Below are 27,312 nucleotides of genomic sequence, written 5' to 3'. Positions count from 1 at the left end.
AACATCGATGAGAGAGAAACATTGATCAGCAGCCTCCTGCACACCTCCTACTGGGGATGTGCCCGCAACCAAGGTACATGCCCTTGACCGGAATTGAACCTGGGACCCTTCAGTCTGCAGGCCGATGCCTTATCCAACCAGCCAAACCAGTTAGGGCTATACCTTTTATTTTATTTTATTCTTTTTATTGTATAATTGCCCTGGCTAGAACCTCTGCGTTCAGTACAATGTCTATAAAAGCATATATCCATGTCTTATTCCTGATCTTAGGAGGAAAACACCCAGTCTTTCACCTTTAAGTGTAATGTTAGCTATGGGTTTTTAAAACCAGGTTGAACTAGTTCTCTCCTGTAGTTGGCAGGAAAGCGACTCCCCAAAGATTCCCACAATCCTGGAACTTGTGACTATTAGTTTACATGGCAAAGGGGAATTGAATTAGCAGATGCAGTTAAAATTCCTACTCAGCTGGCAGTATAATAGGGAGAGTATCCTGTATTATCCAGGTGGACCTAATGGCATCACAAAAGTCATTCAATGTGGAAGAGGAGGGCAGAAGAGTAAGAGAGATGTAACTGGTGGAAGCAGGTCAGAAAAATGAAATGTTGCTGGCTTGGAAGATGGAGGAAGGAGGCCACTAGCCAAGGAATGCAGGTATCTCCTGGAAGCTAGAAAATGCAAGGAAACAAATTCTACCTGCAAAAGGAATGCAGCCATGCTGACACCTTGATTTTATCCTAATAGCCCATAAGTGTCAAGACTTCTGACCTCAGGATTATAAGAGAATACATTTGTGTTATAAGCCACTAACTTTGTGGTAATTTGTTACAGTAGCAATGGAAAATGAATACACCTTATGTTCCAATTTTGTTGAGTATTTTTATCACAAACAATGGGTGGATTTTTTCAAAGCCTCATACCTTATGAATTGCAAGGAAGAGAGCATTCTAAAATCATCCAGTCATGAAACAATGCCTTTCCTACCATGAAAAGTGAACAGGTTTGGTGCTGGACTTTTATGTGATACTAAAGGTTGAGAGATAACCAGGCAATGTAAACAGATGTCTGAAGGTAGAGGGTTGTACTTGTAAATTCTATGCCAACCCAGTATTTGCTCATGTGTAAGAACTAGAGAAAAAAATGCTCAGATGTACAAAGACTTGGAAATAACACTGCTTATGTATCTTTCTTGAAAAATTTCTCAAAGAAGAATTTTATACAAATAAAAAGTGATTATGAATAAAGGAATCAAGAATGGGTGAAGGAATATAAAAAATTGAAAAATAGAGTGAAATCTAAATGCTGATACTGTGGTTATAAATTACAATGCAAATGTCTTTAAACATATCTTTAAAGGGAAAGATATGTGATGTTGAAATCAATAGTACTCTGGAATTCTTAAACAAGATCATAAGGTAGCAGAGGAGGTAAGAATTGATAGTTGCCAACAGTCTTGTTGAGCAGGGAATTCTTAGGAAAATATGTGTTCAAATATTTTTGTTACAAATTGTAAGGTAAAGGCAACCATAGACAAATCAGAAATAGATTATGTAGCTTTCAAACCCTAATAAAAAACAAGGAAAGAGAAGGAAAAAAAGCCATATGGTGTCAGGATGACAGGAAAGGAGGAAAGAAAAAACACACAATAGCAATACATTAAGTAAAAAGACAATACCATAAAATATATTAGAGGGCTGAATCCCTCTGTTAAAAGATAAAGATTGAAACTGGAATTATTTTTAAAGTTGAAGTGAACTATAAAATATATTCTAGAGCTCTATCTAATACAAAATGACATTAGCCAATTGGAAAATAGAAGGATAGACAAATATATACCAGGTCAAAATAAACAACAAAAATCTGGGTCCCCAAATTAATTTCAGATAAAGAAGAATTTGGGGCTAAAAGAACAAGGCAATCAGAGAGCAGACACTATTGATTCGATAATCTAACATCAACTGTCACCTCTTCATCTTTTCCTCTCAAATGTAGAAGCAAGAAAAGATAAATATTTGCTTCACCTTCCTGACCTCCCTTTTACCTCTGGGTGGACACATGAATACAGTTGCCTGATTTAGCAAATAAAAACACAGGATGCCTAATTAAATTTACATTTTAGATAAATGATAAATAATTTTTAGTATAAGTATGTCCTAGCCAATATTTAGAATATAATTATGTTTAAAAGTACCCATTGTTTATTTGAAATTCAAATTAAAGTGGGAATCCTGTATTTTATTCAGCAACCCTGCCTGTGACCAGCTCTGGCCAATGAGACATAATTGCAGGTGATGGCATCCGTTAAGCTGGTGGTTTTTGTGTTTTATTTGTTTATTATTATTATTGTGGTAAAATATGCATAATATCAAATTCGCCACTTTAACCATTCTTTAAAATATGTATATATTATCGATTTCAGAGAGGAAGGGAGAGGGAGGGAGGGAGAGAGAGAGAGAGAGACATAAATGATGAGAGAGAATCATTGACCAGCTGCCTTCTGCAGGCCCCACACTGGGAATTGAGCTCACCACACGGGCATATGCCCTGACTGGAAATTAACCATGATCTCCTGGTTCATAGGCTGATGCTCAACCACTGAGCCATGCTGGCTGGGCACTTTAACCATTCTTAAGTGGACAGTTCAGTGGTTCTAAGTGTATTCACATTGGTATGTGACCATCGCCACCATTCATTCCCATAGCTCTTTTCATCTTATAAAACTGAAACTCTGTACTCCTTAAACAACACCTCCCAATTTTTTCTCTTCCCTCAGCCCCTCAGTCTATTTATTTATGAGTTTGATTACTCTATGTACTTCATGTAAATGGAATCACACAATATTTGTCCTTTTATGACTGGTTTATTTAACTTAGCATAATGTTCAGAGTGCATCCTTGTCACTGCGTGTGTCAGAATTTCCTTCCTTTATGGGGCTGAAAAAGAACCCATTGGATGTATATGCCACGTTTGTGTATCCGCTCATTCAACAATGGACACTCGTGTTACTTCCACCTTTTGCCTAATGTGAATAATGCTGCTATGAACATGGGTGTACAAATATCTGTATGAGTTCCTGCTTCTAATTCTTTTGGAAGAAGTGGAATTGTTGTATCATATGATAATTCTATTTTTAATTTTTTTTGAAGAACCATTATACTGTTTTCTATCACAGTTGCATCATTTTATATCCCCACCAGCAGCACACAAAGGTTCCAACTGAGCTGGTATTTCAAGTTGGCTTTTTCTGATTCTTGGGGGCTACATGCATCCTTAATTAAAGTACCATTTCTATGGATCTAGGCTAGGGAGACAGGTATGGATCTAAGTCAAGCCATCAGATTTTCCTTGGAGTTTTTATGCCAGAGTTATTTGAACAGACCTACCCTTTCTACTAGGGTTGCACATCAGTTATTGAGTAAGTCAGCAACATATAACAGAAAACTAAAAAATGGAATAAACAAGATAGGTGGCTTACTTCTCATGTAAAAAAGAATGTTTGAGATAGGCAGTCCAGAATAGCATAGCAATTCTACATGATCATCAATTACATACATTCCTTCTGTCTTTATGCTCTAACTTTTCTTAGCATGTAGCTTCCCCCTCAAAGGTACCTGTTGGTCACAGTGTGGCTGCTGCAACTCAGTAATTATATCCATGCACCAGGCAGGAAAAAGGAAAGGAAGGGCAGAAGGGTGCATGCTGACTCTTTAAAAAGTTTTGTCTGTAGCCCATCTTATGACTTTTATTTTTTTGTCAGAACTGCATCCTACCTTCAAGGGAGTCTCAGAAATGCAGTTTTTACTGGGGCACATTGATTCCCAAAATAAAATTGGAGGCTATTAGGTACTGGGTAGACTAATAGCAGCCTCTACCACAGAATGTTAAGGCTATAAAAAGTGAGTCTAGAGCAGCTGGTAGCCATTGTGCTCAGCATAGGGAGAGAGCCTAACAGGAGCTGGGAAGACAGAAGTCTGACATCATTTGACTCCTTGTTCCAACTGTGCCTTAATCTCCCAGTTACTTCCACCAATACATTGCTTTGTTTCTTACAAGCTACTTTGAGTTGGGTTTTTGTCAGAATGCTGAGCAATGCAAGGATCATCAGAAAAGGGTTGATTAAATAAATTATGGTACAATCTTAGAATAAAATGCATACATCTATTAAAATTAAATGTGTATAATGATATAGATATATTTATCTATAAATCTTTTAAAGATACATCTAAATATTTATGGTGATATTTCTCTGAGTTATGGGACTTTCAATAATATTTACTTCTTTATATATTTCTGAATGCTGCATGGTGAACATATATTGCTTTTGGGGTTAGCAGTGGTAATTCTGGGTAGTAGGTCTCCTGGTAGTTTTCATTACATTATTTTATATTTCTGGGTTGTCTAAATATTTTGCATAGACTATCTACTTACAACATGTGATGGTCAGTTTTATGTATCAATTTGGCTAGGTTATAGTCCTCATTTATTCAAACAAATACTTATCTAGGTGTTGCTGTGAAAGCACTTTGTAGATGTGATTAATGTGCATAATCAGTTGACTTTAAGTAAAGATTATCCTAGACCAGTGGTTCTCAACCTTGGCTGCACATTAGAATCACCTGGGAATCTTTTTAAAATCCTGATTTCTGGGCCTCATCCTCCAGAAATTCTGTTTCTTTGTTATGGGGTGAGGCCACAACATTAGTAACAAAGAAACAATTTCTGGAGGATGAGGCCCAGAAATCAGGATTTTAAAAAGATTCCCAGGTGATTCTAATGTGCAGCCAAGGTTGAGAACCACTGTCCTAGACCCATGGTCGGCAAACTGCGGCTTGCGAGCCACATGCGGCTCTTTGGCCCCTTGAGTGTGGGGAGTACCCTAATTAAGTTAATAACAATGTACCTACCTATATAGTTTAAGTTTTAAAAATTTGGCTCTCAAAAGAAATTTCAATCGTTGTACTGTTGATATTTGGCTCTGTTGACTAATGAGTTTGCCAACCACTGTACCTAGACAGTCTGGGTGGGCCTGATTCAATCAGTTGAAAGGCCTTAATTGCAGAACTGAGCTTTCCCTGAAGGAGAAGAAATTCCAGGTGTGGACTGCAGCTTCACCGTGTGCCTGAGAGTCCCAGCCTGCCCTTCCTGACCACCTGACCTATGGGTTTCAGACTTGCCCAGCCAGCCCCATGATTGTATAAGCCAATTCCTTGAACTCTAACTCTCTCTCTCTCTCTCTCTCTCTCTCTCTCTCTCTCTCTCAACTGGTTCTGTTTCTCTCTCTGATGGCTCCCTGACTGATACAGATTTTGGTACCTGGAAGTAGAATGCTGCTGTAACAAACACCTGAAAGTGTAGAAGTGGCTTTGAAATTGGGTCATGGGCAGAGGCTGGTAGAATTTGGGACATGTGATAGGAAAAGCATAGATTGCCTTGAACAGACTGTTGGTAGAAATATGGATGTTAAAAACTCTGCCTGTGAGGGCTCAGGACAAAGTAAGGAGCATGGTAGAGAAAGACTGTATCATCTTCTAGTATGCACATATTATAAATGGAATGTAGAAACATGAATGTTAAAGGCACTGCTGGCAAGAGCTCAGAAGGAAATGAGGAACATATTATTGGAACATGGAAGAAAAGAGAGCCTTCTTACACAGTGGCAGAAAGCCTTGCTGAATTGTGTCCCAGTCGGGTGAAAAGCCGAACTTATAAACAATGGACTTGGATGTTTAGCTGAGGAAATTTCCATGCCAAGTGTTGAAGATGCAGCATCGTTTCTTCTTATTGCTTATGTAAAATGTGAGTGGAAAGACACAAATTAAGGAAAGAATTGTTAAGCAAAAAAGGAACCAGCACTGATGATTTGGGAAATTCTCAGCCTGTTCAGATTGCAAAAAAAAAAATTAAAAAAAATGCTAATAACAGATTCACTGTTAGAAAATTGTACTTCAGAGAAAAAGCCAAGATTGTGGTTGGACAATCTTTTGCTAGCACTGAAGCACGTAAAGGTGTGATTCATTAATCCACTCAGTCATCTCAACAGAAGCCACGAGTAGATGTGGAATCATCCAAGAATGATCTATGCAGGACCCTCCGGTCTAATCACATGAGTCTCTGTGAAATATATGGGAGACTCACAAAATTTATGAGCATGTTATGTCAGAAACACTGATAGCTTGGACTGAGAGTGACAGGGAGAGCATGAAATAAAGGAAGGCTGTCAGACTCCCAAAATTCTACAGGCAAAAAACCCCTCCTCATCTGCAAACAGGAAAAGACAATTCAGAGGGCAGAGCCTCAGACCTAGGAACTGGAGGGATTAGAGCAGTAGTTCTCAACCTTCCTAATGCCGTGACCGTTTAATACAGTTCCTCATGTTGTGGTGACCCCCAATTTCATTGTTACAAATTGAACATAATTAAAGCATAGTGATTAATCACAAAAACAATATGTAATTATATATGTGTTTTCCGATGGTCTTAGGCGACCCCTGTGAAAGGGTCGTTCGACCCCCAAAGGGGTCGAGACCCACAGGTTGAGAACCGCTGGATTAGAGGGTATGAGAGCTAGAAGATGTGATTTGAAAGACAGAAGTCAGAGCCTTGGGCCCAGAAGGCAGAATCTTAAACTCCAGAGAGTTGCTCCAGGCCTGGAGACTTAATGGAATATGCCCTGCTGGATTTTGAAATTGATTAGGGGCTATGACCACTTTATTCCTCCCATTTCCTCCTTTTGGAATGGGAATATCTATAACTATTATACTACACCTGTAACACCACTGTATTTTGGGAACAGATAACTTGTTTTCTAGTTTCACAAGTGAACAAATAGTGAGGAATTTTGCCCCCAATGGATTATACCCAAACCTAATATAGAGGATGGGACCTGAGTTGATGCTGTAATGGGTTGAAACTTTTGGGATGTTGGGATGAGGTGGCTGTATTTTGCATTTGTGACAAACATGAGTTTTTGACAGCCAAGGGGCAGGCTGTGGTAGGCTAAAAAAATGCTGCACACAAAGATATCTGTATCCTAATTTATTAAATATGGGGGGGGGGTGCTTGCAGATGTGATTAAGTTAAGGATCTTGAGATCCTTAATCCAGGAAAATTATCCTGGATTATTCTGGTGGGTCCAGTGTAATCACATGTGTTCTTATAAAGGGAAGCAGAGGAAGTTTGTACACAGAGAGAAAATGCAATGTGGTGATCTCAGCAGAGAGAAACATTTGAATATACTTTGGGTTTTGGAGATGGACAAAGGGGCCATGAGCCAAGAATACAGGCAGAAACTAAAAGCTGAAAAAGGCAAGGAATGCAGCTCTAGAAGTTGAAAAAGGAAAAAAAAATGGATTCTGTCCTAGAGTCTCTGGAAGAAGTCCAGTCTTGTAGATACCTTGGTTTTGGCCCAATGAAATTCAGACTTCTGGCCTCCAAAACTGTAAGAAAATAAGTTTGTGTGTTTTTAAAGTCACGTTTGTGGTAATTTGTTACTGTAGCAAAGGAAACTGAAGCACCATATACTCAGAAAATAATAAAGCAATATTAATTTGATACATATATAAATACTACTGAGGTTGAGTTCTAATATTTTATTTGGGAAGTTTTTATCTGTATTCCTAAGAGGACTGGTCTGTACTTTTCATTTACTTATATTTTGTCATGATGTGCCAGTCTGGTTCTAAAACACCTTAAGTAGTAGTGGAAACAGTAAAACTCTTTGCGTCCACTGTTCTGATTAGGTGTAGCTCTGCTGACTTTCTTAAATTTTTCCATGACCTTTTTAAATTTAATAATCACAGCAGTGCATCAGCATTACATAGATCTCTTTAAATCTTTTAAATCCCCACATTGTATTTTTATGCGTTAGTTTCTTTTGTCTGAGCAATTTTATAGACAGCGAAACTGAGGTTGAGAAAGATGAAGTAACTTGATAAGGTTACATAGCTACCAAAAGACAGAGCTTAGACCTGAAATGAAGAGTTTCTGGCTCAAAAAAAAAAAAAAAGTATCTGGCTCCCCCCAAAAAGAATATCTGGCTTCAAATGCCATATTTTTCAGCTTTGCTTTAATAATGTCTCCTGGTTTTATACTTCTTGTGTAATTTTAGTAATGTACATTTTCTTAGAAAATCTCTAATTTCATTTAGGTTATCAAATGTATAACACAGTATAGAAAGTATTTTCTTATAATTCTTTAAATTTCACTCATATCTTTGACTGCATCTCCTTTTTTTTTTTTTTTTAATAAGGCCCCCATGGAGGCCTTGCATCTCCTTTCTTATTCTAAATTTTATGTAGCTATGCTTTCTTTCTAGTTGGTGGTAATCTATTTTACTGTCCTCTAGTTACTTGTCGATCCATCTGTTTTAATTTTTCTGTTTTCAAACTAGTAATTAAGGTGTTAAAATGTTTCCTGTATCTTATTTTTCTAAATTTGTTCTCTTGTTTTTTTCTAGTTTTTCAGTGTTTATTGGTTCCTTAATATGTGCCAGACATATTCAATCATTTACTTAATTCATTGCGAATTTTTATCTTGGTAATTGAAGTGTGTGAGTCTATTCATTTCCTTCCAAGTACATATTTGGCTACATCCTAAAAGTTTCAAAATGTAATATTCACAATATTAATATTTACCAAACATTCTGTAATTTGCAATTTTTATTCCAAGTAGTTAGAAATTTTTGATTATTCTCCTATTATCTATTTATAGCAGCACTGAATTATAATCAGAGAATATATGTATTCTACTTGTACATTTTAGAATGTCCCGTAGGCTAAGAGATTAAGTTTTATAAATATTCCATGGACATTAAAAGATTGTGTATTCTCTAGTTACCAGATATGGAAATCAATATTTGTATAATATTAACCAAAATTAAATTATCTTTAGTCTTTCAATTATTAAATTTCATTGGATTTCTCTATTTTTTTGCTGGTTTAACTCTCAGTGCCTGAAAAGAATATGCTAAGCACAGAGGATTTTTTTATTCAACAGGATTTGTTGCATGCATGTCAGTTTAACAGTGATGGTATAGGCTGTCAGCCAGGATATTAAAACAGGGTGTCATGAGGCTGGCAGGCTCCACAGAATGTCTCCCAAATTTGTTTTCCCAGTGGAATCCCTCTAAGTCAGCAGTTCTCAACCTGTGGGTTGCGACCCCTTTGTCGGTCGAATGACCCTTTCACAGGGGTCACCTAAGACCATCCTGCATATCAAATGTTTACATTATGATTCATAACAGTAGCAACATTGTAGTTATGAATTAGCAACGAAAATAATTTTATGGTTGGGTCACAACATGAGGAACTGTATTTAAAGGGCCAGAAGGTTGAGAACCACTGCTCTAAGTTCTTAAAACACAAAATTTATTGAACACATGTATTTGTCAATATATTTTTGGCTGATGTTTATATAGGAAAAAAATTGTATTTATATATATAAAAACCTCAATCCAACATTTCAACAAAACAACATGCAGAAAAGTCTTAACTTACTTTCTAAATGCAAATGGTAGATTATCAGAATCACGTGCAGAGTATCCAAAAAGGTCAAGACTGGGCTACTGCATATAATGCAACTGGCCTTTATTTTGTTGCTGTTTTTTATTAATGTTTAGTTTATGTACAGGAAAGTATGTGCTTTAAAAAAGTATACAGTTCTGCAGTTTTGATAAGCATATAACCACCATGACAATCAGGATGTAGCATACTTCTATCATTCCAAAAATTCCCCCTGTGCACCTTTGTAGTCAACTCTTCCCCCCACCTCAGTTCCTGGCAACCTCTGAATTGTTTTCTGCACCTAACTGCCCTCCCCTGCTGGTCCAATCACCCTGATTGCCCTCCCCTGCTGGCCCGATTGCCCCCAACTGCCCTCCCCTGCTGGCCTGATCACCCCCAACTGCTCTCCCCTGCTGGCCTGATCATCCCCAACTGCCCTCTGCTGCCAGCCTGATTGCCCCCAACTGCCCTCCTCTGCAGACCTGACCTCGCCCCCAACTGCCCTCCCCTGCAGGCCTGGTTGCCCCCAACTGCCCTCCCCTGCCGGCCTGATGGTCCCCAACTGCCCTCCACTGCCAGCCTGATCGCCCCCAACTGCCCTCCCCTGCAGGCCTGGTTGCCCCCAACTGCCCTCCCCTGCAGGCCTGGTTGCCCCCAACTGCCCTACCCTGCCAGACTGGTTGTCCCTAACGGCCCTCCCCTGCTGGCCTAGTCCCACCCAACTGCCCTCCCCTGAAGGCCTGGTTGCCCCCAACTGCCCTCCCCTGCCAGCCTGATCGCCCACAACTGCCCTCCCCTGCTGACCATCTTGTGGCGACCATCTTGTGGTGGCCATCTTGTGACAACATCTTGGGGGCCATCTTGTGATGACGTCGCGCGGCACCACCTAGGCCTTTATTATATAGGATAACATTCTATTGAATGGATAGGCCACAGTCCCTTTATTCATCCCCCAGTTGAGGATCATTTGAGTTGTTTCCAGACTTTGTTATGAATAAAACCATTACAAATAATCACATAAGGTTTTTATGTGAAAATAAATTTTCATTTCCTTTGGATAAATGAAATCATGTGCAGAGTATCCACAAAGATGAAGACTGGGCTACTGTTCTGCAGTTTTGATAAGCATATAACCACCATGACAATCAAGATGTAGCATATTTCTATCATTCCAAAAATTCTCTCTTAAGAGAGAGATTGCTAGGTCATGTGATTATTGTATGCTTAACTTTGTAAGAGAATATCAAACTGTCTTCCAAAGTGGCTGTGCCACTTACACCAGCAATGAATGAGAATTCCTCTTGTCCCATATCCTCATCAGCACTTGGTATTGTCAGCTTTCTTTAATGTTAGCTATTTTAATTGTTGTAGAGTGCATTTCCCTAAAGTCTTATGAGCATGAACATCTTTTCATATGCTTATTTGTCATCCATATCTCTTCTTTGATGAAGTCTTTAAGTCTTTTGCCCATATTTTATTGGGTTACTTTTTCCCAATATTAAGTTCTAAATAGTCTCTGTATATTCCTAGATCAAGCCTTTTATCAGATGTGTAAGTTGAAAATATTTTCTTCCCCTCTGTGGCTAGTCTTTTTTTTCTCTCTCTCTCTCTCTCTCTCTCTCTCTCTCTCTCTCTCTCTCTCTTGTTGAGAGTATTACAGATGTTTTTCCTTATCTTTCCCTCCTTGTCCCCCTCCACCCGGCTCCTGCCCACCCCAGGCCTTCACCTTAGTCTTTTCATTCTGTTAACAGTGTGTTTGGAAGAGCAGAAGTTTTTCATTTTGATGAAACCCAATTTAGCTATCTTTTTTCTTTTATAGATTATGTTTTTGGTGTCATATCTGAGAAATCTTTGCCTAATTCAAAGTCACAAATATTTTGTAGGTTTAGATTTTTTTAACTGTTAGATCCATTTTGGTTTAAACTTTGTAATTTTGATGATCAGAGAGTGATGCTTGAAGCATTTTACAAGCAAAGATGATAGTTGTTACATATGTAAGCATTTTGCCATGTTTCAATTATATTTTAGGAAATTATCTTAGAGTTTTGGGGTTTTATGGAATGATTATCCCCATTTAAAATATTGCTCAGTATTTAGGGGCAGAATTTCTGTTTTCAGGAACAGATTATTAATTTTAAGTGATATATGTTGTTTAATGGCAGTACACACATTAATTCTTTTCATAATTGTTACTTAATAGCAGGGTCAGAATAGATATAAATGAATGAAATTATATTCAAGTCACTAAAATATGAGTTTGCTTCAGTTTGGTCCCACTGAACATCCTTGCTTACAAAATCATGCTACTACTTGTCTTAAAAAAATGAGTGAATTTTTAATAAGCTGAAGGAAGCATGTACCCAGGGGAGGATGGATGTGTTGCACTGTCAGAAAACCCCTCTGCCAGCACACCACACAAATAAAACACGCACGGCTGAAGGATGAAAAGAATCAGCCAACTAAGGAGAATCATGTAGATTGTTTGCACCTGACAAAACTGTGACTGGGCAAAGCATTAAGTTCTTTTTAAAAAAAATTCATTTCCTGTTGCGTTTGGATTTTTTACTGAGTAACTCAGCTTGATGTGTTTCTTGCTGGAGATTTACAATAAATCATCAAGAAGTACATACATTATCAGATAATTCTTCATGACATTTTTTTCACTCATTCATTCTTCAATTTACCTAATATTTATTGATGTCTACGACATGCTCGACATATAACAGTGCATACGAAAGATATACTACATTGGTGCAAAGGCCCTTAGTGATTTGAAAGTGATAGGCAGTGGACAGAAGATTCAAACTTGGAGGATCTTGAAGAATATCTACCATAATCACTCCTTGTGGTCTATGGATAGGTCACATAGTCATAGTACAGTTGCTGGGGGCTCCACATGCTCCATCCAATATATGTTCTTTAGCTCTGGCAATTGGGGCGGGGGGTGGGGGGTTGTCTCCTGAGAGTGTTCAAGAGCAGGAGTGGGTTTTCCATTGTGTATTAGTTTCCTATTGTTGCTGTAACAAATTAGTACAAACTTAGTTGCTAAAACCAACACAAATCTACTATCTTATAATTTTGTAGGTCAGAAATCTGATTTTAGCTCACCAAGCTAAAATCAAAGTGTTGGCAGGGCTGTGTTCCTTCTGGAAGCTCTAGGGGAGAATCTGCTTCCTTGCCTTTTCCAGTTTCTAGATGCCACCTGCATTCCTTGGCACAGCATCTTCCTTCTTCGTCTTCCAAGCCAGCAGCATAGCATCTTCAAAGCTCTCTCTGACTCCAATGCTCCTGCCTTTCTCTTTCACTTATAAGAATCTTTGTAATTACATTGGGTCCACCCAGATAATCCAGAATCCCTAAATTAATCACATCTGTAGAGTCCCTTTTGTCATGTAAAGTAACACATTCACAGGTCCTGGGGGTAGAATATGGATATCTTTAGGGGCCATTATTCCACCTACTGTACCTTGGGCTTCCTGGCCTATCATCTGGTTCATGCCCTACAGATAGTGCGAGGTGTCATGAGAAATGCAAGGCCTCAGAAGTCCAGGGCACTATTCTGGGTATCTGGAAGAGCCAGGCCAGAAAGTCTATGGATGTGTCACTAAAATGGATAATCACTCCTGGCCAAGAAATTGCTTAGGAGCTTGCATCAGACCCTGGAAATTCAAGAAGGCTATTCAGTCTGAAGTCCACCCAGGACAGCCACTTTGCCCTAAACAAACATGTCTGACCTATGTATCAGTCAGAGTAGTGTAGGTTATGTTGTGGTAACAAATAATTCCAGAACCCTGGTAGCTTATAACAACCAAGTTTTATTGGGTAATACTACACATCCATCATGGGTCAGCAGGGCTCTACTCTGACACCCATGCTGACAGAGCAACCACCATTTTAAACATTGCCAGTTGTCATGGCAGAGGGATGGAGAGAGGTCATGTTGAAGGCAGCAGTATTTTGCTCAGAAATTAAATACTTTGGCTTAGAAGTGACAAATGTCACTTCTGCTGTGAATTCATTGGTCAAGCTAGTCATATGGTCACATTCAAACACAATGAAATAAAAAAAGGCAACCTTGCCATATGTCCAGATGGCAGAGAACAAAGAATATTTGGTGGATAGCATTAATGACTACTACATTTAGTGTTTTCCACTGATTCCTGATGTGAATGTGTCTGAGCTCCCAGCAAGGCTACTTTTGTGGATCCTGGGGATGATCTGAGCTGATTAAAAAGCTGGCATCAAGTAGAAGCAAATGGCAGCTCTATATCATCACCATGTTAATTCGTAACAGGAAGTTCATCCCTCTGCAAAGAAAGCCCAGGGTGTGGCAAGGATCCCATGCGCTTTTGAACTCCTGCAGACCTGGGTATGAGGCTTTGAAAACCAGTCTTTACACTTGGCAAGGTCTGTCCCAGTACAGCTTAGAGGTTTCAGATTTGCTTGATTCCTACCCGGTGAGTATTTGCATGGACTGTTGGTATCAGGACACTAGAGTGAAGCTAGCAGAGCCATAGGATTCATGCCAGCTACATTTATTAGCAGCATATAACATGAGCCTAAAATGAGCAATAATACTAACTTCTCCTGTGTCCTTCCCACTTCAGACTCCACAAGTAAGACTCAAAACATCTTACAGGTGAGAGGTTCCACTCTCACTTCCTGCTATTCTGCCCCTGTTGTGGGTGCTTGGCAGATACAACCACCTGCACAGAGACCAGCTTGCACCAGGTGGTTTATGGACCCTGTTGAACTAGAGTCCAGCTCACAGATTTGGAAGGGATGAATTTTAACCAATATCTCTTTGCATTTTGGTGAAAAGCCAGAACACTCTCTGGCCTAGAGAGAAACTTGAAGTGTTAGCTGAAAGACTCAAGTAGAGATGGTTAATTCCTCTCCCACATTTCTTGCAGTTGGACACAGGGCCCACCCAAGCACCAAACTTACAATGGTGGTCAGCATGGGTGGTACCCAGTTCCCTATTCTCGTTGCATTCTGTCTGTTGGGGGCTAAGAATAGAGAACCTGCTGCACTCCTGCCATTGCTTCTCCTCATATTCCTGGTGGGACAAGCTTTGTCCCAGTGGGGGCTGGACAGCAGATATAGCCAGTAGCCAGCTGATTTTCAAGCCTGTGGCTGCAGTCCAGGCCAGTTCACTACATCTGACTCCTCAGAGATCCTATTGGATATTGGTTAAAATTCATCCATTCAATTTATGGTTCAACAGGGTCCATAAACCACTGGCTGGCTGGCCTGGCCCTGAGGAAAGGCCCTGGGGACCTAAATGTTATCTTCTTGGATGAGTCTCTTGGGAATTTAAGAGTCTTTGAGTAGGCTGCTGACAGCTTGTGTGGGAACACCCACCTCTCAGTTCCGCCACAGGTGTGGGCAGCAAAGCCTCTGTTGGTGTAATCTGATGGAAAACTACCCAGCTGCAGCCTACAGGTCTCCACTGTTGCCAAGAGCCCTGAGTAGCATCTCTCTCTTTCCAGAGCACATGTGAGCAGGAGGGACTCTGAGACTGGACTCTGAGTCCCATGGTCAGTGGGTGAGGTTGGTGGCATAACGTAAGCAGCGGGACCCTGGCCTCAACTGTTGACGGCCTCTCTACATGAAGGAGTTTATGCTTTCCTGCTCCTCAAAACCAGGACTGAGTACCTTCAAAACTGAGGATAGATCTTCCTTACCATGCAGGCAACATGCAGGATAACCCTGGAAGTGTGGATTCATGGCTTGAACATCATTTATAGTGGGTCACACTAAAGGCCACACTATACCCTGTGTGAGGCCCAGTTCTGAAATCTGGAAGTGTAGGCTGGAGTTTAGGAAGACTGAGTTGAGATTTTTTTTCTAAATTATTGAAATTAATCTATATTCCCCCACTGGTCAATGTGGAACATACAGATATTGAAGCAGGGCCAATCTCTTGACTGGCAAATGGATTTTGAAATATCTTTTAAAAAATGGACATAGGTAGCCTAGAAAAAAAATCAACTTCTTTCTATAGAATCTACCCCAAGTTCTGGAGGACATTGGCCACAAAGCACTTTATAATCTGGCTGTGTAACCTAAATTTCCAAGGGATGAGTGAACTAAGGGTGACGAGTTGGTTGATGAAGGGAATTTCTCTTTATAGCAACATTCTAGCTAATAAATGAAGATTGAATGACAACTAGAATGTCACCGTTCTTCAACCCTTAATGAAGTAGATGAGATAGTAGATCTGGACAATAGCATTCAATGGCTGTTAATAGCACAAAAAGAAAAATTTTAAAAAGCATTATGTGCTTTCTGATGGAAGAACACAACAGCACCTATAAAGTATATTGTAAAGAAAAAACAAAGAAACCTGAAGTTGATGAAGCTCTTCATCTGACTATTAGTTTAAGAAAATACAAGGGACAGAGGAACATGCTAAACAATGCCACAGGGATGCAGTCAGCAAAATCTAGGCAGTGAAAAACTCTATAGTTCAAATAGCTCAGTTGAGAGAGAGAGAGAGAGAGAGAGAGAGAGAGAGAGAGAGAGAAATAGAACCTATATGAAAAAAACCCCACAATTATAGTATATGGACCTTGTTTAGATTCTGAATTGAACAAATGTAAAAATAAATTAAGACATTGGGGAAAATTTAACACTGCATATTTAGAGACAATAGGAATTATTATTGTTAGATGTAATAACACAATTATTTTTATGTTCAAAATAGTCTTTATCTTTAGAGATATATGCTAAATTATTTACAGATTAATTGATATTTCATATTTGCTTCAAAATCACCCCAGTAAGATGAGAGGTGAAGAGTGGTGGTGAAAGTGAATGGGCATGTAATTGAAATAAGATGGACTAAGAGCTGATAATTGTTGAAGCTGTGTAATGGGCTCATAGTCTATGGAGGATCATTTGCTATTCTATTTTTACATGTGTTTGAAATTTTCCAGGAGGCAGAGGAGAAAAAAAAGGGGGGAAAGGGAGAAGAGAGAACGAATCAGATAGCAATGTAGGAGTTAAGCAGAGGAGATTGGCAGCAGGGAGGGCTAGGGAGCTGTGAATTGACAAGAGGATCATGGAGGTCAGTGTCTGTGGCCTTCCATGCTGGCTGGGTGGTACACAAGGACCCACAAGATCGAAAGCTCTCCCTCTACCTTCTCCTGGATTCTACCCCAATAACAATGTGGCTCTGAGTCTGTGTGAACAGTGAGAGCCTGAATCTACTTCCAATTCAAAATGAGAAATTACCAGCAAGTATCTTTTAGGTAGGGAATGCCTGGTTCTTCCTTTGGCCAAAGGCAGAATTCCCAGCACTGTGTTCTCAGAAGAGCCTATCATGTATCCAGAAAGATCCTCAATAAGACTCAGGGCTGACAAAAACTACTTGAAATGCAGGGATTTGAGAGAAGGAAGATCAAAGCCTGAGACTGAACCAGCAGTTAAACTGGCTTCTGGAATATATTGAAGTCAAATCAGTCCATGAGGGAGTTTTAGTCACGGCTCACTTTCTCCGATAGCCCACCTCTGGGATCCTAGCCCTTCAATCCGAGCTCACCAGCAACATCCATCTTCTAAAATGCTTTATCACATCTTTGCGAAGTCCTAGGACATCCCCCTTCCTTGTGGATTTATTTACATATTGATTGATTCCTCTCTTGAGATTATACTATTTTATTTACAAAGACATTGGGGTGGAGCAGCCAGACAATGGAGTTAGGGAGAAGGCCATCCTTGGATGTGCTGAGCCACATAGATCAGCCTTGTCAAAAACAAAGTGCAGAAGAGGGTGTGAGGAGGCAGCCTCAGGCTTGATGACTATATTGGTCATTTTGTCACCGAAGGAATGAGCTTATGCTAGAGGGACATTCAGGGGAAGAAGGAAATGGGAATGAAACAGCATGGAAGGTGATAGAAAAAGCAGCAGTTCTGGGAGTTCTGGGTATGAGCTCCACAGGACCCCACCTCACTGAGGAGTGGGGTCTCCCTACTGCACCCTAACAGTCCAGGGTCCCGATCAACAGGGAGACAGCCTCACCTGTTCCCAGGGCCTGCACAGAGCAGGCACCTCTCACTCCCTGCAGATTGCTTCTCAGACAGAGAGGGCTCAGCTAAAAGTGAAAGGAAAGAAGAAAGGAAGAAAGAAAAAAAAACACAAAGAAGGAACATATGAGGAAGAGAAATCTGTCCCCTGGCAAAGGCCTGGGGCTGCAAGAAAAAGCCTTCCAGTGCTTTTTATAGATGTCTTTTATTTTTTTTATTTAGGTGGTAGTTGCCATGTGATTTTAATTGCCTAGTGCCTTATTGCTTCCAAATGTAAATGAGAGAAGTAAGCATAACAGAAGACCCCAGTATAATTATGGATCTAGCAGACTTACTGAGTGCTTGTGGGTAATTGTTTGTTTGTGTTTTTTTTATTTTTAATAAATCTTTATTGTTCGGATTATTACAGTTGTTCCTCTCCCCCCCTCCCCCATAGCTCCCCTCCACCCGGTTCCCACCCCACCCTCTGCCCTTACCGCCCCCCCCACTGTCCTCATCCATAGGTGTACGATTTTTGTCCAGTCTCTTCCCGCACCCCCCACACTCCTTTCCCCCCCGAGAATAGTCAGTCCACCCTTTCTATGCCCCTGATTCTATTATATTCACCAGTTTACTCTGTTCATCAGATTTTTTATTCACTTGATTTTTAGATGCACTTGTTGATAGATATGTATTTGTTGTTCATAATTTTTATCTTTACCTTTTTCTTCTTCTTCCTCTTCTTAAAGAATACCCTTCAGCATTTCATATAATACTGGTATGGTGGTGATGAACTCCTTTAGCTTTTTCTTATCTGTGAAGCTCTTTATCTGACCTTCAATTCTAAATGATAGCTTTGCTGGGTAGAGTAATCTTGGTTGTAGGTTCTTGCTATTCATCACTTTGAATATTTCTTGCCACTCCCTTCTGGCCTGCATAGTTTCTGTTGAGAAATCAGCTGATAATCTTATGGGTACTCCTTTGTAGGTAACTGTTTTTCTCTTGCTGCTTTTAAGATTCTCTCTTTGTCTTTTGCTCTTGGCATTTTAATTATGATGTGTCTTGGTGTGGTCCTCTTTGGATTCCTTTTGTTTGGGGTTCTCTGTGCTTCCTGAACTTGTAAATCTATTTCTTTCACCAGGTAGGGGAAGTTTTCTGTCATTATTTCTTCAAATAGGTTTTCAATATCTTGCTCTCTCTCTCTTTCTTCTGGCACCCCTATAATTCGGATGTTGGTACGCTTGAAGTTGTCCCAGAGGCTCCTTGCACTATCTTCATATTTTTGTATTCTTTTTTCCTTTAGCTTTTCGGGTTGGGTGTTTTTTGCTTCTTCGTATTTCAAATCTTTGACTTGATTCTTGGGATCATCTGGTCTGCTATTGGATCTCTGTATATTATTTTTTATTTTAGTCAGTGTATGCTTAATTTCTAGTTGGTCCTTTTTCATATCCTTGAGGGTCTCACTATATTTCTCAGAGGTTTCTAGAAAATTCTTGAGTAACCTTATAACTGTGGTTTTGAACTCTATATCCAGTAGTTTGCTTTTCTCCATTTCTGTCATTTGTGACCTGTTTCTTTGTCTCTTCATTTTGGCTTCTTCCCTGTGTTGATAGAGTGGCTCTGTGTGTTAGGTGTCCTATAGGGCCCAGGGGCTCAGCCTCCCCAATTACCTGAGGTGGACACTCTTGGTGCACCCCTTTGTGGGCTGTGTGCACAGTCTTGTTGTAGATAAGCCTTGATTGCTGTTGGTATCACTGGGAGGAATTGACCTCCAGGCCAATTGGCTGTGAGGACCAGTTGTGTCTACAATGGGAGAACTTCTGTGCTGGAGACACCCTTCTGGGGCAAGACTTGCTTCAGTGGGGCTTTGGCACTCACTGAGTCTGCCCAGGTTTTTAAGTGGAGAAAGGCCAGGCCATTCATATGCAAAAGCCTCTGCTCACAGCTTGGGTGGGGTTGTAAATTGGGTGGGGCGGGGTCTCAGGGAATCACCAGGGCGGAGCAAACTGCAATAGCTGCCAGTCTTCTCTGCCTCAGAGAGGTCCTGGGGTCTGTGTCCCACAGCCCGGTGCAGGAACAATGAACGCTGCAAGCACCTCTGCAAGAAAGCCGCCCTCATGTTCCAGCCCGATGCCAGACAGTCCAGTTTTTCTCCGTATGAGTCTGGGTCCCCAAATTCTCACCTAGAACTGGAGTTCAGAGCAGTCGGAAGCTTGTATCTGCCTCCCAATTGAAAAAGACAACAGTGTACCCAGCTGCCAGCCCCTTTTGTGGGCACCTCTGTACCTCCACACTTCCACACCTCTGCACCTCCTACCGGACTCAATGCCCTTTTCTCTTTCCTTCTAGTTGTAGAATTTTCACTCAGCCAGCCTTCCCATGGTTCTGGATGCTATTCATTTTGTCTTTTAGTTGTCGTTTTAATGTGGTTGTGCACGGCGGCAAATTCAGGTGTTTACCTGTGTCGCCATTTTGGTTGTCTCTTTCTCTCTCTCTTTTTTTTGTTGTTGCTATTGTTAGCTAAGCTAACCACTTAGCATTCGTATCACTCTGCATTTCCCCTCTCTTCTCTCTGTCTCATGAGCACTTTTATTTTTAAGTGAAGGATTAACTGAGATACAGGGATGGCATCTTCCTGGTGATCATAAAGGAATTCTGGCTGGCGCTGTATTGGGCAAACCCAGCCTGCCATAGGAGCTGCACTGGAGAAAGTGAGGGTGCCTGGAACTTGGCTTTTAATTTCCTTTTCAGGGTGGAGGCTCTGCTACTTCAATGTTTAAAAGAAGCTGTTTGTGTTTGCGTGGGATGGGTTTGAGGAGGACAGCCTTGTAGGAGAAAGCCAGCTCCAGGCTGGGGCAGATTTCTGGGCAGGACGTGTGTGTTCAAATTGCAGCTTAACTTCCAACTGAGGTTTGGAGTTGGAACCAGAATTTGTCCACTTCTTAAAGGGCCAGTTCTCACACAGCACAAGGGGGACAGACTGATTAACTCAACTGTCTTGGCTGAAGTCTCTGAGATTAAAAGCTTTCCCCAGAAGGTTGCATTCTTGAACCTGCTTCCTCAGAGGTTTGAAGAAAAAGTAACAAAACAAGCTTCGTCCGGGAAAAGTTCAAGCTAATACATCTTGGCAAACATAATGAAAAACACAGACAGTTGCTTTAAGAGAGGAGCTCAGAAAGAGGTCAAGTTCTGCTGAGAGAGGCAGAGCAGCAATTAGATGGGAGCTTATGTTGCAGTGTGGCGACAAAGGGGTCAAAGAAAGGGTAGGACATTCTGCATTTGATTTCAGAAGGGAGCTCTGCAATGCAGCCATGCTAAGCTGGGTTCTGGGGGAGCAAATCTAGAGACACGGGATGGCAGGGTGTTGAGGGGTGCAGGGCTAGAGGAGGACTGAGCAGGGCTGGATTTATGAGGCTGTGTTAAAGAGCTCAGCGCAGTTGGTTTTGCTTGACTAGGCAGAGAGTGGAGGTTTTATGCTAATGATGGGCCCAGTCACAGATACATGATGTAAACAGTGGGGATGGAGGGAAGTTATTTACTTCCATTTGAGGTTTCGGAATTGAGTCCTCATTGGCATGTTTAAAATAAAATCTCAGCCAAAGAGGAAAAATAAGTGACAACAAATCCCACTGGTGGAATATTTTTCTAAGCGACACATTGGAAAAATCACATTATGAGATATTTCCCATTATAGAGAGAAGATTAGCACCAAATACATAAATTGTATAACCAAAACCTGCTAATACACAATAGCTGTGTATTATCTTAGATAAAATATGAGCCAACGGCATGAGAAGGAACCTGAGGAATAGAGGGATGAGATCAGAGGTCTAATTTACACCTAAGCAGTCTGGGCAGCGGCCACACTCCCCATTCCTTCAATCCCTCCCCAGACTAATGCTAAGACAATTAGTATCAGGCCAGATGATAGAGAAAAACCCTTCTACTAGCTTTGCTTTGACTCTAGAATTTAAAATAGGTTGCTATTACCAATAACATTTTTTGAAAATTAATTGTTAAAGGGAAAGAATTATACATACATATCCTGCCTTTCCATTAGGAGCTATAACCAAATAGTGCCATTCGACTAGGGCAGTGGTCGGCAAACTCATTAGTCAACAGAGCCAAATATCAACAGTACAACGATTGAAATTTCTTTTGAGAGCCAAATTTTTTAAACTTAAACTATATAGGTAGGTACATTGTTATTAACTTAATTAGGGTACTCCTAAGCTGGCCTTTGCTAAAAACGTCCTCAATCTGATTGAGGTACATTCGCTGAGGTCGACCCCTTCCAACTCTCCCATCCACACTCGTCTTGTATACTTGTTTCGTCTGTCTCCTTTCGTTCATCCTCTCTATATGCCCAAACCATCTCAACATACCTTTCTCAATCCTCGACACTACATCTTCTTTCACTCCACAACGTTCCCTAAAATTAACTTAATAAACTTTAAAGTTTTAAGTTTTGGTTAAACTATAGGTACGTTGAATAAAACTTGATATCATACTTAATAACGATATTATTTATTGATAAAATTAAATTCCTTACAATTTACCTTACAATATCCATAAAATTAAATCATGACAATGACTGACAAACACTAATGTGAACAATGGCCTTGCATCTCCTTGGAAAGTTTGGGTAAGTCAGGTTTGTATGTTGTTGTTTTTAATTTTAGGCACGATTCCAGGTTCTCATCAATAAGATGACTTCTCAATTTACTCTTGATAAGGTTCATGCTTGAAAATGATTGTTCGCATAATATGTAGACCCGAATAAGGAAAGAACAGCAAACGCTATTTTTTTCAGTTGATTATATGAGTCAGGAATACTATTCCAGGTGTTAAAAATCAACATATCTTCCTTCTCCAGGTCTTTCAAAGCAGACCACTTGTGCTGTGAACTAAGTTCACATTTGTTTTTCTCCAATATTTCTATATCAGCACAAAGACGTTCAAATTTCGAGCTCCACAGTTCTTTGTTTTTTAAATCCAGCAATTGCATTTCAAAGTCGCCAATGTCAATATTAAAGGGAGAAAAACTTAATTCTGTTACAGTAGCATTGAGAGGTTTTTAAACAAAGGCTAACGTCGCTTTGCTGTTTCCGAATTCCTGAAACCTGTTGAGAAAAGCTTCCCTCATATTTAAAAGTGTTGTTTTGAAATAGCAAATGTCAATATCAGAATTATTTTCTTGGCAATGTTTCAACAGGCTTGGAAAGTGAATCAAAGTTTCTCTTTCAAAATCTTGAGCAAAAAGAGATAATTTGTTTTCGAATGAAATAACTTCTTCTAACATCGAAAAAACTGTGTTTCCTTTCCCCTGTAGCTGATTTAGATGAGACGTAACATCTACCATGAAATAAAATTTTTGGATCCACTGATCGTTCGTTAGTTCTGGATAGTGAACAACCTTCTCAAGGAGAAATGCTTTAATTCCTGTTAATACGGAAGCGAAACGTTTCAAAACGTTTCCTCTTGATAACCAATGTACCTTGTTATGCAGCAGAAGATCTGCGTACTCACTCTCCATTTCAACTAAAAATTCTTTAAATTGGCGATGATTAAGAGCTTTAGCTGTAATGGAGTTGATAATCTTAATCACCAATTCCATAACTTTGCAAATTTCTTCTGGAAATGTCTGCACACAAAGCACTTCTTGATGAATGATGCAATGGTAAGTAAGTATCTCGTGATTGTTTCTTTCAAAAGAGCAACACACCCGTTTCTTTCGCCGGTCATACTTTTCGACCCGTCTGTTGAAATTGAGACAATTTTATCGAGTGGAATATGATGTTTTTCAATGCGCTCAATCACAGCATTTGCTATATCCTCTCCACGTGTTTGACCTTTGAGTGGCAATAATCCTAAAAGTTCTTCTTTAGGACCTGTAGATGAAATAAATCGTACAAAAAGTGAAACTTGCGCTGTATCATTTATGTCACAAGACTTGTCAACTGCTATTGATAAAGCTGAAACCAATTTAAGATCTTTGACTTGCTGGTTGGTTATATTCAAAGACATTTTGACTGTTCTATCTTTCACTGTTTTAGCAGACAATGGTAACTCTTTAATTTTTTTTTAGAATATCTGCTTTGTTCTTAAAATCCCAAAATAGCTCTCCGGATGCATTTATAAAACAACTTTTTATGTATTTGCCGTCTGTATATGGTTTTCCTCTCTTAGCAATCTCTTGACTAACCACAAAACTTGTAGTATTAACATTGTTGGAAGATTGCATCCAGTAATTAAATACAGAACTTGATTTTTCTTGATTCTTCTGAAGTTCCTCAACTGCTTTCTTCCTTGCATCACTGACAGGATATTTAGTACTAAATGACACGTGTTTAGTTGTAAAGTGTCTCTCCAAATTTGATTTCTTGTTATGTGCCAATTTTTCCTGACAAATAAGACAGGTCGGAAGGCCATTTAAGTTTTGAATAAACGCGAAAGTCTCGGTCCATTCAACTTTAAATTCACAGTTTTCATCTTCCGTTTTTCTTTGCTTCTTCTTTGTAGCCATGTCAAACAGGGCACCTAAAAAATGTTTCATTTTATAATAATAAAGCCACCAACACAAAATAATTACAATTCTTAAAATGACGACAAAAATACCTGTAGGATTTGCAGCTGGTTGGGAAAATACAGGTAACTTTATGCTTCGAGTAGGTACTTTTGTCACCTGCGCGATTTGCGGATGTGACTAGCACTAACCACTGCACAATGAGACTGCTGACTGACTGGTTCACTCAACTCGTGCATGAATCGCGCGCGCCTCACCTGCGCCTGCGGATCCCGCAGCCCACCTGCACCGCATCTCCTGTCGCCCAACCGATCGACACCCCCCACTTCTGAACCACTTTTTCAAAATAGACTCGCCCAGGCCGAAAACCGACTTCTGTGCATGGGCCACGAAGTTTCAATCGCACTGTACGTGCACGCCCGCACGTGGTATTTTGTGGAAGAGCCACACTCAAGGGGCCAAAGAGCCGCATGTGGCTCACGAGCCGCAGTTTGCCGACCACTGGACTAGGGAAAGCTCTGCTTTACAGAGAATGCTGACTAATAAGTGAAGAAGGAATGATAGAATTGGAAAGTTACCATTTTGCACCCACTATTGGGATAATTAATTCAGGTAAGGATCATCAGTGGAGGTTAAAATCAACTGGGCTGAAAGGTTAATAGTAGATTATGTATTTACAAGGAAAGTTATCACTCCACAGTTTAGTTGCTGGTTCCAAGGGGGAAACCCTTTGCTTTGCAATGAAAGGATCAAGTATCACTATTCTAACCCAGTGGTCAATCTCAGTATTGGTAACAGTAGACCAACCCAACATTGTATGCCTCCTGGCGTGATGCAGTGCTAAGGACAAAGCATCATCGATGAGGCTTTCTGGATAAAAATATTTAACTGGATCATATCTAGACTTTAGATTTAGCTTCCATCTCAGGAGAAATGCAGAGAGACAGGAACATGTTAGGTGTTACCTTTAATGAAGAAATCAGGCAAATCCAAAACATGGAATATTGTACACTATCTTCAATAAGTCAATATTATAGAAGTGGGGATTCAAACAAAAAGAAGTGGGGATTCTAGGTCAAAAGGGAATTCAAATACCTAATTATAAAATGTAATTTTGATCCTCTATTTTATCTTGGTATGTTAAGAACAGTTGCAAAGAATATTTTGGGGATCAATTGAAGAAATCTGAAGTGGAATAGGTATTATATGATATTTTGGAATTATTGTCAATTTTTTGGTATTAGATAATAGAGGAAATGATTGTTGGTTGTGATAATGATATCATGGTTATGGAGTAAAATGTCCTTATTTTTTAGAGATGCACACTATAATATTTAAGGATTAAGTGTTATGATGTCTATAATTTATAAAACACTTATGAAAGTAAAAGGAATGGAAAGAGCAAAATTTTTTAAAAAATTGCTACCGACCATAGGGAACAATGAAAACAAGTAAATCTTCCCTATAAATATTTGTTAAACCCCTACCACATGCCAAGTTTGCTGCATGCTGGGTATATAATAGTGAACAAGTTGGGCAAATGGGTTCTACCCCCATAAAACTTAGAGTTTAGAAGACAAGGTCATGAAAACCAATTAATGATAATAATAATAACCACTATATTTAGCATTTATTATGGGCCAAAGTAGCAGTGTTTAAATGTATTATCTTAGTTAATCCTCCCAATAACACTATGGGATTGGGTACTCTTATGTTTCAGCAATTGAAGCTCATGAGGGGATGTCTTCAGTCTCAAGTCACAGAGCTGGCAAGTGGGTGAACCTGATCTTAAATCTTAGATTTGTGTGCTGGTCTTGGCTCCTCCTCAGGTGTTTGGCAGGAAGTCTGTGTGACTCCATAATGTCTTAGTGTGGATTAACACTGCCCTTTTTTCTCTGTCCTTCCCTCCTCCTTTTTCTTGTAATGATTGTAAAATGACCTCTTGACTGTCAACCGAAAGGTAACTATTGTTTCATTTATATAAAAGATACAAAAAATGAAATAAAAACCCAATGTCTCTCCAAACTCCTTGAAATTGCCTAGGTTTTTCTGTAATCTCTGCTGAACCTACCTTTCCTTCTTACTTTTGTATTCTTATTTTTATTTTATTAATTTTATTGGGGTGACAAAGGTTAATAAAATTATATAGATTTCAGGTGTACAATTCTATAATACATCACCTGTATATTGTATTGTGTGTTCACCACCCCAAGTCAAGTCTCCTTCCATCACCATTTATCCTCCTGTTACACTCTTCTATCTCCCCCCACTCACCATACTGTTGTCTGAGCCTATGAGTTTACTTTCTTTGCTTAATCCCTTCATCTTTTTCACCCAGCCCTCTACCCCTCTCCCCTCTGACAGCTGTCAGTTGTTCTCTGTATCTGAGTCTGTTTCTATTTTGTTTGTTAGTTTATTTCATTGATTAGATTCCACGTATAAGTGAAATCAAATGGTACTTATTTTTCTCTGACTGGCTTATTTCACTTAGCATAATATTCTCCTGGTCCATTCATGCTGCCAAAAAGGTAAGATTTTCTTTTCTTTTTACAGTTGAGTAGTATTCTATTGTGTAAATGTAACACAGCTTTTTTACCCACTCATCTACTGATGGGCACTTGGACTACTTCTAAACCTAGCTATTGTAACTAATGCTGCAATGAACATAAGAGTACATATATTCTTTTGAATTAGTATTTCAGGTTTCTTTGGATATATTATCAGAAGTGGAATCATTGGGAAGGCCATATGTGAAAAACCCACAGCCAACATCACACTCAGTGGGGAAAATTATAAATATTTCCCTTAAGATTGGGAAAAAGACAGGGATGTCTACTTTCACTACTCTTATTCAACACTAGAGGCCTGGTGAACAAAATTTGTGCACTGGGGGGGGGGAGGGGGGTTCCCTCAGCCCAGCCTGCATCTTCTCTAATCTGGGACCCCCCTGGGGGATGTCCGACTGCCGGTTTAAACTGACAGTTGGACATCCCTCTCACAATCCAGGACCACTGGCTCCCAACCACTTACCTGCCTGCCTGCCTGAACACCCCCTAACCACTCCCCTACCAGCCTGATTGATGCCTAACTGCTCCCCTGCCGGCCTGATCGCCCCTAACTTCCCTCCCCTGCTGGCCTAGTTGCCCCTAACTGCCCTCCCCTGCAGGCCTGGTCCCCCCCAACTGTCCTCCCCTGCTGGCCATCTTGTGGTGGCCATCTTGTGATGACATGGGGGCAGCCATCTTGTGACAACATGGGCACATCCATCTTGTGACCACAT

This window comes from Myotis lucifugus, unplaced genomic scaffold, assembly GCF_000147115.1.
Source record: "Myotis lucifugus unplaced genomic scaffold, Myoluc2.0 scaffold_41, whole genome shotgun sequence".
Lineage (NCBI taxonomy): Eukaryota > Metazoa > Chordata > Mammalia > Chiroptera > Vespertilionidae > Myotis > Myotis lucifugus.
This window is presented reverse-complemented; position numbering follows the sequence as displayed.